An 18,183-nucleotide genomic window follows, 5' to 3' on the forward strand; every position below is an offset into this window, starting at 1 on the left:
GTGTGCTCGTTTTCAGGCGTCCCCCAGGTCTTCTCACCGTCAGGCGGTGAAACGCATAATGAGGTATCTTCGATTTACTCCTGAATTTGGTCTTTGGTACTCTACTGCTTCGACTCTCAGTTTGTGTGGTTATTCGGACGCTAATTTTGCTGGGTGTCGTTTGGATAGAAAGTCTACATCGGGTACTTGCCAATTTTTGGGTTCTTCGCTTGTCTCTTGGTCCTCTAGAAAACAATCTAATGTTGCTCAATCTACTACGGAGGCTGAATATGTTGCTGCTGCTAGTTGTTGTTCTCAGCTTTTATGGATGATAGCTACCCTTCGTGATTTTGGTTTGTCGTTTTCTCACGTTCCTCTCTTGTGTGACAGCACTAGTGCTATAAGTGTTGCAAAGAATCATGTACTTCATTCTAAGACGAAACACATTGAGGTTCGTCATCATTTTCTGAGGGATCATGTTGAGAAGGGTGATATTGAGCTTAAATACATTGATACTAGTCAGCAAATTGCTGATATTCTAACTAAACCACTCGATCAAACCACGTTTGCACGTTTGCGTGGTGAGTTTGGGGTGTGTTACCCATTCTAGTATCATTATAAATTGCTTCCGTTACATATGTTTTGTACTTGTTTTGGCTAATCTGTGACCGATGCTTTTGAAGAGGTTTAAATGCTTTGCTTGACCAATTTATGTTTTGAAAACAGTACATACATATATTTCAAAAATTTATGTTGGGCTATGCCTGCTTCTCTGGATTTAGTGACTTGTTGAATACTTGACATATATCTTGCTCATGGTTTGGTTGTCAGCTTCTTTTAATGGTTTTTCACTGCAAATGTAACTCACAATGCAAGTTTTAACTCAGGAATGGATAGTATGGTTGTGAGCAAAAACTCTGAATTCCCATATCTCTGCTATTTCGCTCGCGATCTGCTTGCTTACTGAGAGTTTAAATATGGGCACAACTCTGATTTTCCCATGTCCCTGCTGGTTCTCGCTCATAATCAAAGTTAAACAAAACTAGCTGGGCACAACTCTTGCTTCCCATATCCCTGCTTGTCATGCTCGCAAAAGCCAGACTAAAATATGACATGTGAATGCATTTGTGGGCGTGGCAGTGAACTTTGATCGAAGCTGCGTATCCGTCGTGTGAGCTTGCTATATGTTTTGTCTTCAGCTTGGCACTGATTTTGGAATATGCATGTTTTTGCCTGGCTCATTGATTTTTCAAAGAAATTTAAGTTCTAAATTTCTAATGGTCATAGCATTGTGCTGCTTCTTCTCTGAGTCGCTAGTTAGTTTTTATAAGTATTTGGCATATGTCTCGGAAGCTTCTACTTGCGCTCTCTCACATGTTTTTCTCTAAATTGGTTCTTTGCATTTATCTTGATGGAGTGCTTTGTCAACAAGGGGGAGGGTGAGTAGCGCACAAATTCATTTTGCAGGGGGAGTTTGATTCGTTTTTGCTGAGACTTGACATGCTTGTTTTGAGAGGGAGTTTTGCTGAATTTTGATTCACTTTGGAGAAAGTGATTTTTTATTTTCTTGATTGTGTCGAGCCTAGCTATTTTTGCTAGCCCATGTATTTGGGGATCAAGATATTTTTTTACTTACTTATGTTCGAATAAATTTGTGCGGTGTGGTGTTGTCAATGCACTCATCAAGGGGGAGATTGAGATGCCGGTGGGCTAGCACCTTGGTGATGAGCGATTGACAACACGGTGTGCGTGTGACGTTCCTCTTGGCAGGCTGTGGTTGCAGGTGACAGGTGGAGATAAGGTACGTGCGGCGACGAGTGAAGAACGAGGATAGGATGTCGTGCCGAAGAACCGCTGGGGCGGAGAAGGGCGGATCGAGGCCTGCGTTTGAGGGACATGCGATCGTGCGGTGTATGTCTACTGTACCTGGCTACACGGCGGGAGGACATCGGGGGAGGTTTCCAGATTATGCCACAAAATCCGGGGTTCGCTGGTTAAGCCACAAAGCCATGCATCGTACCGGGACGCTCGTGCGGCAGGCATTGGCTGAAGATGGAAATTCCGGCGATCGCGATACGATTTCGGATGGTCATGCGGTGACATCGTGAGGATCACATCGCGGAGATGGAGGGATCGCGGACATCGCGGAATTTACCATGGAAGATTAGACATAATTAGAATTTACGCTCCTACGTTAAATTTATTTAGCGTAGGGGGTTATGTGTAAAAGGTAGAGCCACCCTTGGGGTTATAAATATGTGGCACCTAGGGTTGAGATGGTTAAGGCCTTTTTGCTACAGTGTCGCGATTACTATTCATGGGTGTGAACAGTAACGGCGTTGCTACAACAACAGGGAACCACCTTTCTCCCATTTTGTCTAGCCTAGGGTTTCAAATCATAGCGAGAGATTTTTAGTTGATCTCTCCAATCAAGAGAGGGAGGATGATCGGGCGGAGGCTAGATGCAAGTTTGTAGAACAATCAATTGATTTAATCATTTTTCTTTGAGTTGTTCGTTTGCATCTCGTTGATCCGATCTGCAAGGTTTGTCTCGTGGTTGTCGTGTTTGTTCTTTGGATCTCGCTGTCTATTTGTGTAGGGCGCATCGTTAGATCGAAAGGCAGGTTCTTTGTTGTTGATCGCCGCCGGCCCGTGATCTAGTTTGTCGCAGCCGCGTCGCTGCTTGAATTCCACGCGGGGGGCAGAACGGAATAACCGGCCTGCACAGCCCTTCATCCGCTGCAGCAGCAGGGACTGCACTTGGACTGCCACCGTTGGCCTCTATTGCAGTTCACCAGGCTTACCAGTCATATCGCAGGGTCAAGGTGCTGAAAAGGATCTGCTGCCGGCCAACTATTGTGATCCACGATACACCAAGAGCAAGTAATTCATTTTAATTTTCATCAGGGTGATATTCGGTTCTGCTTGCATCGAGAAATTTAATTGGGCTCCCATTCACCCCCCCTCTGGTCGCCGTTTCGGTCCTACAATTAGTAATGGTAGGAATACTACAGTACACACCGGCCGGCTAAAATTAATTAATGTAGAGGCACCACGAAGACCGGAGAGGCACAGGCGCCCAAGCCCCAACCTAGCTTAGCTAGATGCTGCCTTTGTGTCGCCGCGCTCTCCATCTCAGCACAGCTCGAAGCAGATGGAACACTGTATAGTTGACACCAGATGTTGCTGTAATGGGTCTTGACAATCTGCCAAAAAACTCTCAAATGTACAGCAGCGGCAAACGGTTTGGTTGGTCGAGCTTCCTTGCGTTGAATATATGCCCGACAAAATCATGATTAGGGCTAGTTTGGGAACCCCAATTTTCTAAGGGATTTTTATTTTTCCAAAGGAAATTAGTTTATTTTCCCATGGAAAAATAAAAATTCCTTGGGAAATTGTGGTTCCCAAACTAGCCCTTAATGAGAAAAAAAACCACTAGATCTTTAGCGTATTGTCGGCGTTTCGAGACCGGGGGGTCCCTGAGCCGATGAGTGAATGTCGCCGCGTGCCCCAGCCTAGATGGGTCCAGCGCGAGGGCGAGCGCGAAGGGGGGAGAGCGAGGCGACCGAAGACCGGCGTGAGAGAGGTGGGAATCTCGCGGCCTTCGTGTTCGTCCCACGCCCATGTCGGGTGCGCTTGCAGTAGGGGGTTACAAGCGTCCACGCGGGAGAGGGAGCGAGCGGCCTCAAGCGAGCGCCTGTCTCGTCCTCGTCCCCGCGCGGCCAACCCTCTCTAAGAGGGCCCTGGTCCTTCCTTTTATAGGCGTAAGGAGAGGATCCAGGTGTACAATGGGGGGTATAGCAGAGTGCTACGTGTCTAGAGGAGGAGAGCTAGCGCCCTAAGTACATGCCATCGTGGCAGTCGGAGAGATTTTGGCACCCAGCTGGTGTGATGTCGTGGCCGTCGGAGGAGCGATGGAGCCTGGCGGAGGGACAGCTGTCGGAGCGGTTGAGTCCTTGCTGACGTCCTCTTGCTTTCGTAAGGGGGCTGAGAGCCGCCGTCGTCACAGAGTATGCGGGGCGCCATCATTGCCTATCTGGCGGAGCGAGCCAGATGGGACGCCGGTCTTGTTCCCTGCGGCCCGAGTCAGCTCGGGGTAGGGTGATAATGGCGCCTCCTATCGATGTGGCTGGTCTGCGCCCTAGGCTGGGCGATGTGGAAGCTCCTCCGAAGTCGAGGTCGAGTCTGTCTTCCATGGCCGAGGTCGAGTCCGAGCCCCTGGGTCGGGCGAGGCGGAGGCCGTCGGCTGAAGCCAGGGCGGAGTCCGTGCCTTGGGGTCGGGCGAAGCGGAGTTCATCGTCTTCTAGGGCTGAGCCCGAGTCCGAGCCCTGGGTCGGGAGGAGCGGAGTTCGTCGTCTTCCGGAACTTAGCCCGAGTCCGAGCCCTGGGTCGGGCGAAGCGGAGTTCGCCGTCTTCTGGGGCTGAGCCCGAGTCCGAGCCCTGGGTCGGGCGGAGCGGAGTTCGTCGTCTTCCGGGACTTAGCCCGAGTCCGAGCCCTGGGTCGGGCGGAGCGGAGTTCGTCGTCTTCCGGGACTTAGCCCGAGTCCGAGCCCTGGGTCGGGCGGAGCGGAGTTTCCTATGGTGCCTTCGGCCGGGCCTGACTGCCTGTCAGTCTCACTCTGTCAAGTGGCACCGCAGTCGGAGTGGCGCAGGCGGCGCTGTCCTTCTGTCAGGCCGGTCAGTGGAGCGGCGAAGTGACGGCGGTCACTTCGGCTCTACCGGCTGGGGGGCGCGCGTCAGAATAAAGGTGTCAGGCCACCTTTGCATTAAATGCTCCTGCGATTTGGTCGGTCGGTGCGGCGATTTGGTCAGGGTTGCTTCTTGGCGAAGACAGGGCCTCGGGCGAGCCGGAAATATGTTCGCCGCTGGAGGGGGCCCTCGGGCGAGACGGAAATCCTCCGGGGTCGGCTGCCCTTGTCCGAGGCTAGGCTCGGGCGAGGCGTGATCGAGTCCCTCGAATGGGCTAATCCCTGACTTAATCGCACCCATCAAGCCTTTGCAGCTTTATGCTGATGGGGGTTACCAGCTGAGAATTAGGAGCCTTGAGGGTACCCCTAATTATGGTCCCCGACAGTAGCCCCCGGGCCTCGAAGGGAGTGTTAGCACTCGCTTGGAGGCTTTCGTCGCACTTTTTTGCAAGGGGACCAGCCTTTCTCGGTTGCGTTTTGTTCCGGTGGGTGCGCGCGAGCGCACCCGCCGGGTGTAGCCCTGAGGCCTCGGAGGAGTGGTTTCACTCCTTCGAGGTCTTAATGCCTCGCGTAATGCTTTGGTTGGTCTGGTCATTCCCTCATGCGAGCTGGCCGTAGCCCGGATGTACGGTCGGGTCTCAAGTTCTCGGGCTGGTATGTTGACGCTGTCAACGGTTCGGCCGGAGCCGGTTTGGCGAGAGCAGCCCCCTAGCCTCTGCACAGGGCGAGAGGGCGATCAGGGACAGACTCGACTTTTTATATACGCCCCTGCGTCGCCTTTCCGCAAGGAGGAGGGGGGAAAGCGCCATGTTGCCCTCGATGGGCGCCGAACATGGTGTCTCCGATGAGCTGCAGGCGGGTAATCCGAGTGGACGTTCGTGCCCCATTCGTTAGGGGTCGGCTAGGGGCCCAGAGGCACGCCCAAAAGTACCTGCGGGTGATCTGCCGGACCCGGTCCCCTGGCTACGGGGTCCGAGGGCTCGATGCCTCCCTCTGATGGGATTCCGTTACAAGATCGTTCCCGCTGGTCTCGGAAATGTCCTAGGGTACCTCGGGAGCGCAGCCCGAGCCTCGGTTATGTATCGAACGTACCCATGGTCATCCCTCGCTCTGTGTCTGAGGCGGCTGTGAACCCTTCCGGGGCCAGCCTTCGAACCCCTGATCAGTAGTGGGCGTGGAGCCCGAGTAGCCTGAGGCGGTCGTTGAACCCTTCCGAGGGGCCGGCCTTCGAACCTCTGACCAGTAGTGGGTGTAGGGCCCACGTGATCTGAGGCGGCTGTCGAACCCTTCCGAGGGGCCAGCCTTCGAACCTCTGATCAGTAGGGAGGCTCGGAGCCTGGTTCCTTCACGGGGAAGGATCCTTTTCGGGGTTTCCCCCTTTCCCGACCCCTGTTGCAAGAGAGAGAAAGAGGAAAAAAAGGAAAAGGTACGAAATCGAACGACGCGGCGTACCTTTACTGACGCGGTCATTATGGCAAAGGCGAAGCGTCGCCCGCTTCTCCTGCCAGAGGCACCGCCTGTCCCGCCGCGGAGTTAATGCGACGGGGCGAGTGGTTGGCGGGGCGGCCGTTGCGCGTGCGCGAGCCGTTCGAGGAAAGGAACACGGGCGCGTTGCCTTCACGCCGTGAGAGAGGGTTCTCTCGCTGCCCCCGGATGGGACATGAGCTTGGCTGACGACGTGACCGCTGCTCCTGCTCGCCTGCCACCGTCATTTCTATCGGCCCATTTTTGGCCGCACTGACCGCCACGCCAGGCTGGCGCTGCTGGGTCGTGCGCTGGGTCGCCTCGAGTCACGGTATTGGTTCCGCAGTCGAGGAGGCGCGGTGGTGGCGCAAGTGGCGGTGCAGTTGCATGCACGAAGCATTCGGCGCGCCGGTTGCACGACGCGTGGGCCTGGGCCTCCATGCTGGGCGTGTTGGGAGTCGGAGAAGCGCGCTCACTTGGCGCGGTTGCATGCCGCCTGCATGGCTGCCCGCCCCTTTCGCCCGTTGGTCCGGGCAAAAGTGGAGGGTCACTTGTAACCGCTGGGCGGTTGTGCGCACCGCGCACGGCGGTTTGGCTTCTTCTGCTCTGAGCCGGCTTGCATGACGTGTGGGACCCAGCCCCCGCGCCGCAGGGGAGGACCTTGGAGCGTGTTGGAGAAGACTCAGCCCGCGACGGCTGGGGACGCAAGTAGGGAGAGTCGCCTTTAAAAGGAGGGTGACCCCCTTGGAAGGCGACCATGTCTTCGTGCTCCCTTATGCATTGTCTTTCCATCTTCCAAGCCCCTGGATGGGGGATACCCGCCGTCTTTCTGCCTTGTCGTCGGGGGAACGCAACTCCGCGGGAGTTGGTACCTTTCGGCCATCGTTCGGCTTCAAGGATTTTCATCATGCAGCCCGGCCGCACCCCTCCGCCGACGATCACCCAAGACAGTGACCTCCAGTTTGATGGTGGGGGAAAGCGAGCCGGGCTGCGGCCTCTGCCCCTCCCTCAGCCTCAAGGATTTTCATCACCAGGGCTGGGGAGGGGAGTGTGCCGAGTTGGGGCCGGCCCCTGCGTGGGCGGCGGCCCGCTCCTTCCCTCAGTGATCAGGGGGAAGGGCGGTTGTTGTCCGCGGCACCGGCAGCTGCCGCGTGCCTGGCTCTCGGACGCGAGTGGCTCCGGAGCCGCTCCCGGCGCTGGCGTCTGCCACGGCAGCTGGAAGAGGTTCTTCCGCCGACGAGATAGCTAGGGCCGCCCACGGACCGACCTCCAACTCTACGGCCTTCTGCCCGTCCTTGCCTCACGAGTTTGGGCATGGGCGGGGGCCTCCTGGCAGCAGCATCCGCCCTGAGGTCATTGCTGCCGCTGTTCGGCCCCCCGGAGCAGAAGTCGTCGTCGTCACCGCTGCTGGAGCGGGCGACGGCGCGCCGTTCGTCGGTCTTCTGTTGCTCCGCAGGCCCCCCCCCCCCATCGAGTGGGGTTGTTCGTACCTGCGGAGGTGGAACCGGAGTTCCGTTTGTGATGGCACTTTGAATGCCAGTGTTTTTGTTCATTGTGGTTGTCGAGGCCTGAACATGTATGTAATTTTGGCACGGAGCCATGTTTTTTCCTCATTTTCGAGCACTAAGACTCGCCTGTTGGTTGTCTGAACCGCTTCACCAAGCGTGAGTCGCCCCGTGCAAAGTTAACGAGTGAGGTATCCGTATCCCAGAGGCGTAGGAGTCCCTCGGCTCGGTCGGCCTTGTTGTCCGAGGCTTCTCTAGCTTAGTTAAAGGAACCCCTCGGCCGCTCTCCGATGAGCCGAGGCCAGGGGTAGCGGTGTCAGCATGAACAGAGGCAGAGTTGGCTCGAAAAGAAAACCTGGTTGGCCGGAGCCTGGCCGGGTCGTCCGTTAGCGGGATCGACGCCGGGATTGACCAGCCGAGGCCTCGGGTTGGGCTGACGTCCTTGGAGGACAGCTGGCCGAGGCCCCGGGGTGACCGGCCGAGCCGCCTGCTCGGGCCGGATTCCCGGAGAAGACCCTGGCAGCGATGGCCCGGGCGTGGCGATGACGTCGTCCTTCGGAGTGGAGATCTTCGGACCGCGTCGCCGTCCGAGGCTAGGTCGGACCTCACCGAAGTTGTTGTCGATGCCGAGGGTGCTGCTGCTCCCTTCAAGCGTCAGGATCCGAGCCTGCAGGATCGGATTGTCTTGTAGCGTGTGTTTCCCGCGGCCTCCGAGGCCAAAACACACCCTCGCCGTGTTGTAAAGTTGCGTCTCTTTTCCTCTTGTTTCGAGTATCTGGACTTCTTTGTCGGTAACTGAAATGTTTGCGCGAGCGAGAGTTGCTTCTCGCGGAAGGTGATGAGTGAGGTATCCATATCCCGGAGGCGTAGGAGTCCCTCGGCTCGGTCGGCCTTGCCGCTTACGCGCACTCTTACTCGTCCATAGGGTTCTGTCACCGACGCAGTCGAGAAGGCTCGAAGGATCGCTTCGGCAGAAGAGCTTCCGAACGTGAGGACTTGTTCAGTCCGCGGAATCACTTATCCGAACGTGAGTTACTTATCGCAGAAGGTGATGAGTGAGGTATCTGTATCCCGGAGGCGTAGGAGTCCCTCGGCTCGGTCAGCCTTGGCTGCTTACGTGTACTCCGTCGTTTTCAGGATCCACTATCGAAGTAGTCAAAAAACACGAAAGACATTCTGGCAGAAAAGATCTTTTTTTCGAGGAAAATTTCGACGCAGAGGGGGTTCCCCCCCTTTTAGCCCCCGAGGGAGGGTCGGGCTTTGCCGAGGCGAGGCCGACCCTTCCTTGATGACTAAACTTTGCGTGGGTGCGAGGTATATGAACAACTTGAAAACATCTTAAGGGTAGAAGCGACGTAGCTGTTGGATGTTCCAAGCGTTGCCGTAGACCTCGCCTTGACTGTTGGCCAGCTTGTACGTTCCGGGCTTCAGAACTTTGGCGATGACGAACGGCCCCTCCCAGGGGGCCGTGAGCTTGTGCCGCCCTCGGGCGTCTTGTCGCAGCCGAAGCACCAGGTCGCCCACCTGGAGGTCTCGGGACCGGACCCCTCGGGCGTGGTAGCGTCGCAGGGACTGCTGATACCGCGCCGAGTGTAGTAAGGCCCTGTCCCGAGCCTCCTCCAGCTGGTCCAGCGAGTCTTCTCGGCTAGCTTGGTTGCTTGAGTCGGTGTAGGCCCTCGTCCTCGGGGAGCCGTATTCCAGGTCTGTGGGCAAGACGGCCTCGGCCCCGTAGACTAGGAAGAACAGCGTGAAGCCCGTGGCTCGGCTCTGTGTTGTCCTCAGGCTCCAGACCACCGAGGGGAGTTCCTTCATCCATCGCTTGCCGAACTTGTTGAGGTCGTTGTAGATCCGAGGCTTGAGCCCTTGTAGAATCATGTTGTTGGCACGCTCTACTTGCCCATTTGACATGGGGTGAGCTACGGCGGCCCAGTCCACCCGGATGTGGTGATCCTCACAGAAGTCCAGGAACTTTCTACCGGTGAATTGGGTGCCGTTGTCGGTGATGATGGAGTTCGGGACCCCGAAACGATGGATGATGTTGGTGAAGAACGCCACCGTCTGCTCGGACCTGATGCTGTTCAGGGGTCGGACCTCGATCCACTTGGAGAATTTGTCGATGGCGACCAGCAGGTGCGTGTAGCCCCCGGGTGCCTTCTGCTAGGGGCCGACGAGGTCCAGACCCCACACAGCAAAAGGCCAGGTGATGGGTATCGTCTGCAGAGCCTGAGGGGGCAGGTGGGTCTGCCTTGCGTAGAATTGACACCCTTCGCAGGTGCGGACAATTCTGGTAGCGTCGGCCACCGCCGTGGGCCAGTAGAAGCCTTGTCGGAAAGCATTCCCGACAAGGGCTCGAGGCGCTGCGTGATGGCCGCAAGCCCCCGAGTGTATCTCTCGCAGGAGTTCCTGACCTTCGGCGATGGAGATGCATCGCTGGAGGATGCCAGAGGGGCTGCGGTGGTAGAGCTCCTTCTCATCACCCAGCAAGACGAACGACTTGGCGCACCGCGCCATCCACCGGGCCTCGGCTCGGTCGAGGGGTAGCTCTCCTCGGTGGAGATATCGCAGGTACGGGGTCTGCCAGTTTTGGTTAGGCGTGACCCCGCTTTGCTCCCCCTCGGCGTGCAGTGTCTCGCCCTCGGGGGCCGAGGGTACCTCGGGCTGAACCGAGGGCGCCTCGGGCCGAGCCGAGGGTGCCTCGGGCCGAGCCGAGGGTGCCTCGGGCTGTGCCGAGGGTGCCTCAGGCTCGGGCATGTCGTCGATCTTGACGGAGGGTTGATGCAGATCCCGGGAGAAGACGTCCGGGGGAACCGCTGTTCGCCCCGAGGCTATTTTAGCCAGCTCGTCCGCAGTCTCGTTGTAGCGCCGAGCGATGTGGTTGAGCTCGAGCCCGTAGAACTTGTCTTCCAGGCGCCGAACCTCATCGCAGTAGGCCTCCATCTTCGGATCGCGGCAGTGGCAGTTCTTGATGACTTGGTCGATGACGAGCTGTGAGTCACCGCGAGCGTCGAGGCGTCGGACCCCTAGCTCGATGGCGATCCGCAATCCGTTGACCAGAGCTTCATACTCAGCCACATTGTTGGATGCCGGGAAATGGAGGCGTAGCACATAGCGTATGTGCTTCCCGAGGGGCGAGATGAAGAGTAGGTCTGCGCCGGCTCCCGTCTTCATCAACGACCCGTCGAAAAACATGGTCCAGAGCTCCGGTTGGATCGGAGCCGTCGGTAGCTGGGTGTCGACCCATTCGACCACGAAGTCCGCCAAGACCTGGGACTTGATGGCCTTCCGAGGGGCGAACGAGATTGTCTCGCCCATGATTTCCACCGCCCACTTTGCAATCCTACCCGAGGCCTCTCGGCACTGGATGATCTCCCCTAGGGGGAAGGATGACACCACAGTTACCGGATGAGACTCGAAGTAGTGTCGCAACTTCCGCCGTGTCAGGATCACCGCATACAGCAGCTTCTGAACTTGTGGGTAGCGGATCTTGGTTTCGGACAGTACCTCGCTGACGAAGTAAACTGGCCTCTGAACGGGCAATGCATGCCCCTCTTCTTGCCTCTCAACCACAATCGCGACGCTAACCACCTGAGTGGTCGCGACGACGTAGACCAAGAGGGCTTCTCCGGCAGCTGGGGGCACCAAGATAGGCGCCTTCGTGAGGAGCGCCTTCAGGTTCCCAAGGGCTTCCTCGGCCTCAGGGGTCCAAGTGAAGCACTCGGCCTTCCTCAAGAGGCGGTACAGAGGCAGACCTCTTTCGCCGAGGCGTGAGATGAAGCGGCTCAGAGCCGCGAGACATCCCATGACCCTCTGTACGCCTTTCAAGTCCTTGATGGGCCCCATGCTGGTGATGGCCGCGATCTTCTCCGGTTGGCTTCAATACCCCGCTCGGAGACGATGAACCCCAAGAGCATGCCTCGGGGTACCCCGAAGACACACTTCTCGGGATTGAGTTTGACGCCTTTCGCCTTGAGACATCGGAATGTCACTTCAAGGTCGGAAAGGAGGTCGGAGGCTTTCCCCGTCTTGACTACGATGTCATCGACATAGGCCTCGACCGTGCGGCCGATGTGTTCGCCGAACACATGGTTCATGCACCGCTGGTACGTCGCACCCGCATTCCTCAAACCGAACGGCATGGTGACATAGCAGTACATGCCGAAGGGTGTGATGAAAGAAGTCGCGACCTGGTCGGACTCTTTCATCCTGATTTGGTGATACCCTGAGTAGGCATCAAGGAAAGATAGGGTTTCGCACCCAGCAGTGGAATCCACGATTTGATCGATGCGAGGCAGAGGGTAGGGAACCTTCGGACATGCTTTGTTTAGACCAGTGTAGTCTACACACATCCGCCATTTCCCCCCTTTCTTTCTCACAAGCACAGGGTTGGCAAGCCATTTGGGATGGAATACCTCTTTGATGAAGCCCGCCGCCATTAGCTTGTGGATCTCCTCGCCTATGGCTCTGCGCTTCTCCTCGTCGAATCGGCGTAGAGGTTGCTTGACGGGTCGGGCTCCGGCTCGGATGTCCAGCGAGTGCTCGGCGATATCCCTCGGCATGCCGGGCATGTCCGAGGGACTCCACGCGAAGACGTCGGCGTTCGCACGGAGAAAGTCGACGAGCACTGCTTCCTATTTGGGTTTGAGCCCGGAGCCGATCCGGATCTGCTTGGAGGCGTCGCCGCTGAGGTCGAGGGGGACGGACTTAACCGTCTCCGCTGGCTCAAAGTTGTCGGCCTGTCGCTTCACGTCTGGCACCTCCTTAGAGAGGCTCTCCAGGTCGGCGATGAGGGCCTCGAACTCGGCGAGGGCCTCGGCGTACTCCACGCACTCCACGTCGCATTCGAACGAGTGTTTGTACGTGGGGCCGACGGTGATGACCCTGTTGGGGCCCGGCATCTTGAGCTTCAGGTAGGTGTAGTTGGGGACGGCCATGAACTTCGCGTAGCATGGTCTTCCCAGTACCGCGTGGTAGGTTCCTCGGAACCCGACCACCTCGAACGTCAGGGTCTCCCTTCGGAAGTTGGAGGGTGTTCCGAAGCAGACGGGAAGGTCGAGTTGTCCGAGGGGCTGGACGCGCTTCCCGGGAATGATCCCATGGAAGGGCGCAGCGCCCGCCCGAATGGAGGACAGATCGACACGCAGGAGCCCGAGGGTCTCGGCGTAGATGATGTTGAGACTACTGCCTCCGTCCATGAGGACTTTGGTGAGCCTGACGTCGCCGACGATGGGGTCGACGACGAGCGGGTATTTTCCCGGGCTCGGCACATGGTCGGGGTGGTCGGCTCGGTCGAAAGTGATGGGCTTGTCGGACCAGTCTAAATAGACTGGCGCCGCCACCTTCACCGAGCAGACCTCCCGGCGCTCTTGCTTGCGGTGCCGAGCTGAGGCATTCGCCGCTTGCCCACCGTAGATCATGAAGCAGTCGCGGACCTCGGGGAACTCTCCTGCTTGGTGATCTTCCTTCTTATCGGCGTCGTGGGCCCCGCCACCCTCCGTGGGTGGCCCAGCCCTGTGGAAGTGGCGCCGAAGCATGACGCACTCCTCAAGGGTGTGCTTGACGGGCCCCTGGTGATAGGGGCATGGCTTCTTGAGCATTTTGTCGAAGAGGTTGGCACCTCCGGGGGGTTTCCGAGGGTTTTTGTACTCGGCGGCGGCGACAAGGTCCGCGGCGTCGCGTTTCGCTTGCGACTTCTTCTTGCCCTTCTTCTTGGCGCCGCGCTGAGTTGACGCCTCAGGGGCATCTTCCGATGGGCGGCCCTAGGGCTGCTTGTCCTTTCGGAAGATAGCCTCGACCGCTTCCTGGCCGGAGGCGAACTTGGTGGCGATGTCCATCAGCTTGCTCGCCCTGGTGGGGGTCTTGCGACCCAGCTTGCTCACTAGGTCGCGGCAGGTGGTGCCAGCGAGGAATGCGCCGATGACATCCGAGTCGGTGATGTTGGGCAGCTCGGTGCGCTGCCTCGAGAATCGCCGGATGTAGTCCCGGAGAGACTCTCCCGGCTGCTGTCGGCAGCTTCGGAGGTCCCAGGAATTCCCGGGGCGCACGTACGTGCCCTGGAAATTGCCGGCGAAAGCTTGGACCAGGTCGTCCCAGTTGGAGATCTGCCCCGGAGGCAGGTGCTCCAACCAGGCGCGAGCGGTGTCGGAGAGGAATAGGGGGAGGTTGCGGATGATGAGGTTGTCATCGTCCGTTCCACCCAGCTGGTAGGCCAGACGGTAGTCCGCGAGCCACAGTTCCGGTCTCGTCTCCCCCGAGTACTTTGTGATAGTAGTCGGGGGTCGGAACCGGGTCGGGAACGGCGCCCGTCGGATGGCCCGGCTGAAGGCCTGCGGACCGGGTGGTTCGGGCGAGGGACTCCGATCCTCCCCGCTGTCGTAGCGTCCCCCACGCCTGGGGTGGTAGCCTCGGCGCACCCTCTCGTCGAGGTGGGCCCGACGATCGCGGTGATGGTGCTCGTTGCCGAGGCGACCCGGGGCCGCAGGCGCGGTGTTGCGCGTGCGCCCGGTGTAGACCGAGGCTTCCCGCATGAATCGGGAAGTCGCGGCATGAGGTTCCGAGGGGTACCCCTGCCTTCGGGAGGCGGAGCTCTCGGCCCGTCGGACCACGGCGCCTTCCAGGAGATTCTTGAGCTCTCCCTGGATTCGCCGCCCCTCGGTGGTTGATGGCTCCGGCATCGCGCGGAGGAGCATTGCTGCTGCAGCCAGGTTCTGACCGACCCCACTAGATGCGGGTGGTGGCCTGACCCTGACGTCGTCGGCGACGCGGTGCTGGAAGCCCTGGGGTAGATGATGTATTTCTCCGGCCGGAGGCTGGCCCGCCCATGCCTGCCCGACGTCCCGGCGGATCGGCTCAAGCGCTCCTGCTCCCTCGTCGAGCCTGGCCTGCACCCCGCGGATTTGCTCGAGCTGTGGGTCATGGCCCCCCGCCTGAACGGGGACCACAGCTAGCTCCCGTGGGATGTCAACGCGAGGCACCGGCCTAGGGAGATCACGGTCCTCCGGCATGCCGAGATGGTTGCCTTCGGAGGGACCCCCCAGATCGACGTGGATGCATTCGCGACTTGGGCCGCAGTCCTCGTCGCCGAGGCTACGGCTACCGTCGGAACAGTCGGAGAGGCAGTAGTCACATGCGGTCATGAAGTCCCGCACGGCACTGGGGTTGCCAAGTCCATAGAAATCCCAACAGAAGCTGGGCTCGTCGTCTTCCTCGGACCTGGAGGGCCTGTAGGTCGAGACGTCCGTCAGCCGGTCCTAAGGTGACCGCATGCGAAACCCCAGAGGGTTTGGACTCGCCTCTACAAGAGCACCCGCCAAAGCGAAGCCGCTAGGCGGGTTGAGGCTGAACCCAAATGACGTGGGATGAGAATCGGTCGGTACCTCTTGGTCGACGGGCGGTGATGAAGTCACGTCGGGGACTGAATGCACCATCGTCTCAGGTACGAGGGTGACGTCCAGCAAGCTTTTCGCGAGCGTGCTGGCATCGTCCGCTTGCTCGGGATTGGCGTGTCGCGGGGAGACGGTGCTCGTCTTCGTCTCAAGCGCGAAGTCGATACCCGGTGCACCCCCCGTTGGGGTGCCGGCGCTGTCGACTCGCTCGACAGCCGACGAGGCGCTGCCTCCTGCTTGGCCTTGGTTGCCCCGCCTTCCCCTCCGTCGATGGGGAAGAGGGCGAGATGAGCTCGAAGGTTGTTCTTCCACCACGCGGGGAAAACGTCGTCGATTCCGCCGCCGGCGGGCGGACTGTCGGCCGCCATTGCCGCTGTCGCCCGGCGGTGGAATGAGTATCATGTCGTAGCTGCCGTCGAGGGACATGAACTCAAGACCCCCGAAACGGAGCACCGTCCCGGGTTGGAGAGGTCGCTGGAGGCTGCCCATCTGGAGCTTGACGGGAAGCTGTTTGTCAACACGCAGCAGGCCCCTACCTGGCGTGCCAACTGTCGGCGTTTCGAGACCGGGGGGTCCCTGAGCCGACGAGTGAATGTCGTCGCGTGCCCCAGCCCAGATGGGTCGAGCGCGAGGGCGAGCGCGAAGGGGGGAGAGCGAGGCGGCCGGAGACCGGCGTGAGAGAGGTGGGAATCCCGCGGCCTTCGTGTTCGTCCCGCGCCCAGGTCGGGTGCGCTTGCAGTAGGGGGTTACAAGCGTCCACGCGGGAGAGGGAGCGAGCGGCCTCAAGCGAGCGCCTGTCTCGTCCTCGTCCCCGCGCGGCCAACCCTCTCTAAGAAGGCCCTGGTCCTTCCTTTTATAGGCGTAAGGAGAGGATCCAGGTGTACAATGGGGGGTATAGCAGAGTGCTACGTGTCTAGCGGAGGAGAGCTAGCGCCCTAAGTACATGCCGTCGTGGCAGCCGGAGAGATTTTGGCACCCAGCTGGTGTGATGTCATGGCCGTCGGAGGAGCGATGGAGCCTGGCGGAGGGACAGCTGTCGGAGCGGTTGAGTCCTTGCTGACGTCCTCTTGCTTCCGTAAGGGGGCTGAGAGCCGTTGTCGTCACAGAGTATGCGGGGCGCCATCATTGCCTATCTGGCGGAGCGAGCCAGATGGGACGCCGGTCTTGTTCCCTGCGGCCCGAGTCAGCTCGGGGTAGGGTGATGATGGCGCCTCCTGTCGACGTGGCTGGTCTGCGCCCTAGGCGGGGCGATGTGGAAGCTCCTCCGAAGCCGAGGTCGAGTCTGTCTTCCGTGGCCGAGGTCGAGTCCGAGCCCCTAGGTCGGGCGAGGCGGAGGCCGTCGGCTGAAGCCAGGGCGGAGTCCGTGCCTTGGGGTCGGGCGAAGCGGAGTTCGTCGTCTTCTGGGGCTGAGCCCGAGTCCGAGCCCTGGGTCGGGCGGAGCGGAGTTCGTCGTCTTCCGGGACTTAGCCCGAGTCCGAGCCCTGGGTCGGGCGGAGCGGAGTTCGTCGTCTTCCGGGACTTAGCCCGAGTCCGAGCCCTGGGTCGGGCGGAGCGGAGTTCGTCGTCTTCCGGGACCTAGCCCGAGTCCGAGCCCTGGGTCGGGCGGAGCCAAGTTCGCCGTCTTCTGGGGCTGAGCCCGAGTCCAAGCCCTGGGTCGGGCGGAGCGGAGTTCGTCGTCTTCCGAGACTTAGCCCGAGTCCGAGCCCTAGGTCGGGCGGAGCGGAGTTCGTCGTCTTCCGGGACTTAGCCCGAGTCCGAGCCCTGGGTCGGGCGGAGCGGAGTTTCCTATGGTGCCTTCGGCCGGGCCTGACTGCCTGTCAGTCTCACTCTGTCAAGTGGCACCGCAGTCGGAGTGGCGCAGGCGGCGCTGTCCTTCTGTCAGGCCGGTCAGTGGAGCGGCGAAGTGACGGCGGTCACTTTGGCTCTGCCGGCTGGGGGGCGCGCGTCAGGATAAAGGTGTCAGGCCACCTTTGCATTAAATGCTCCTGCGATTTGGTCGGTCGGTGCGGCGATTTGGTCAGGGTTGCTTCTTGGCGAAGACAGGGCCTCGAGCGAGCCGGAAATATGTTCGCCGCTGGAGGGGGGCCTCGGGCGAGACGGAAATCCTCCGGGGTCGGCTGCCCTTGTCCGAGGCTAGGCTCGGGCGAGGCGTGATCGAGTCCCTCGAATGGGCTGATCCCTGACTTAATCGCACCCATCAGGCCTTTGCAGCTTTATGCTGATGGGGGTTACCAGCTGAGAATTAGGAGCCTTGAGGGTACCCCTAATTATGGTCCCCGACACGTATACACGAAGAAGTCAGCGTGCCAGAGTAGAGAGAGACTTATCTTAGCCATCTCAGTCTCTCTCTAAGGTTGCTGGCGTCTTAGACGACGACGACGTCGTCTCTCTCGCCTCATGTACGGTGCTAGTACAAAAAATTTGTGGCATTTCATCTTCACATGTGTGTGGATACGATGGAGACGCTACTACTGTTGTTGCGGTGTTGATCAATAACGAACTTGAGTATTTCGACTGAACGTGTTGCTCCTACTAGTACATGACGATGTATGTCTACTTCCGCTGCTTCATCGTACATCTGGTAGTAACTAGTCATGATCCTCTACCCACATGATATCTTGGTTCAACCTCGCAGACATGCACAATTTTTTATCTAAATGATTTGCATTTAGGTGATATGCCTAGTAGATTGGATTCATTTTTGCTTTGGTTGTAATACGGATTGGAACGAATGAGATAGCTATCGGTATAGTCACACAACTTGTTTGCTCCTACCGGCTAGAACCACGATCGAGGCGTAAGATCAGTTTGCTTTCTCTTCTTATCATTCACGCAACTTGTCCCTACCAACTGGTATCACTATCGAGGCTAAAAGTGCATGTACCATTTAGGTTGAAAAAGGCAACAGACCCGAGTTGAGTGTACAGTTATCATTCTACACACGATTGTCAATATAGTTGAATGTGAAAATATAGGTATCTGGAATGTCTTCAATCGACTTGATTTGATAAATCATATGAGTTTTCCATAGATTTTATTGATATAATTGATGAAATTTCCAGATGTTTGCACACATATATTGTTTGAAAAAACTCATTTTAACACTACATGGTAGTATTTGGTTCTCCGAGTAACTTAGTTTTGTAGGGAATGTTATGACAAGTA

Source organism: Zea mays, chromosome 2 (assembly GCF_902167145.1).
Source record: "Zea mays cultivar B73 chromosome 2, Zm-B73-REFERENCE-NAM-5.0, whole genome shotgun sequence".
Taxonomy (NCBI): Eukaryota; Viridiplantae; Streptophyta; class Magnoliopsida; order Poales; family Poaceae; genus Zea; species Zea mays.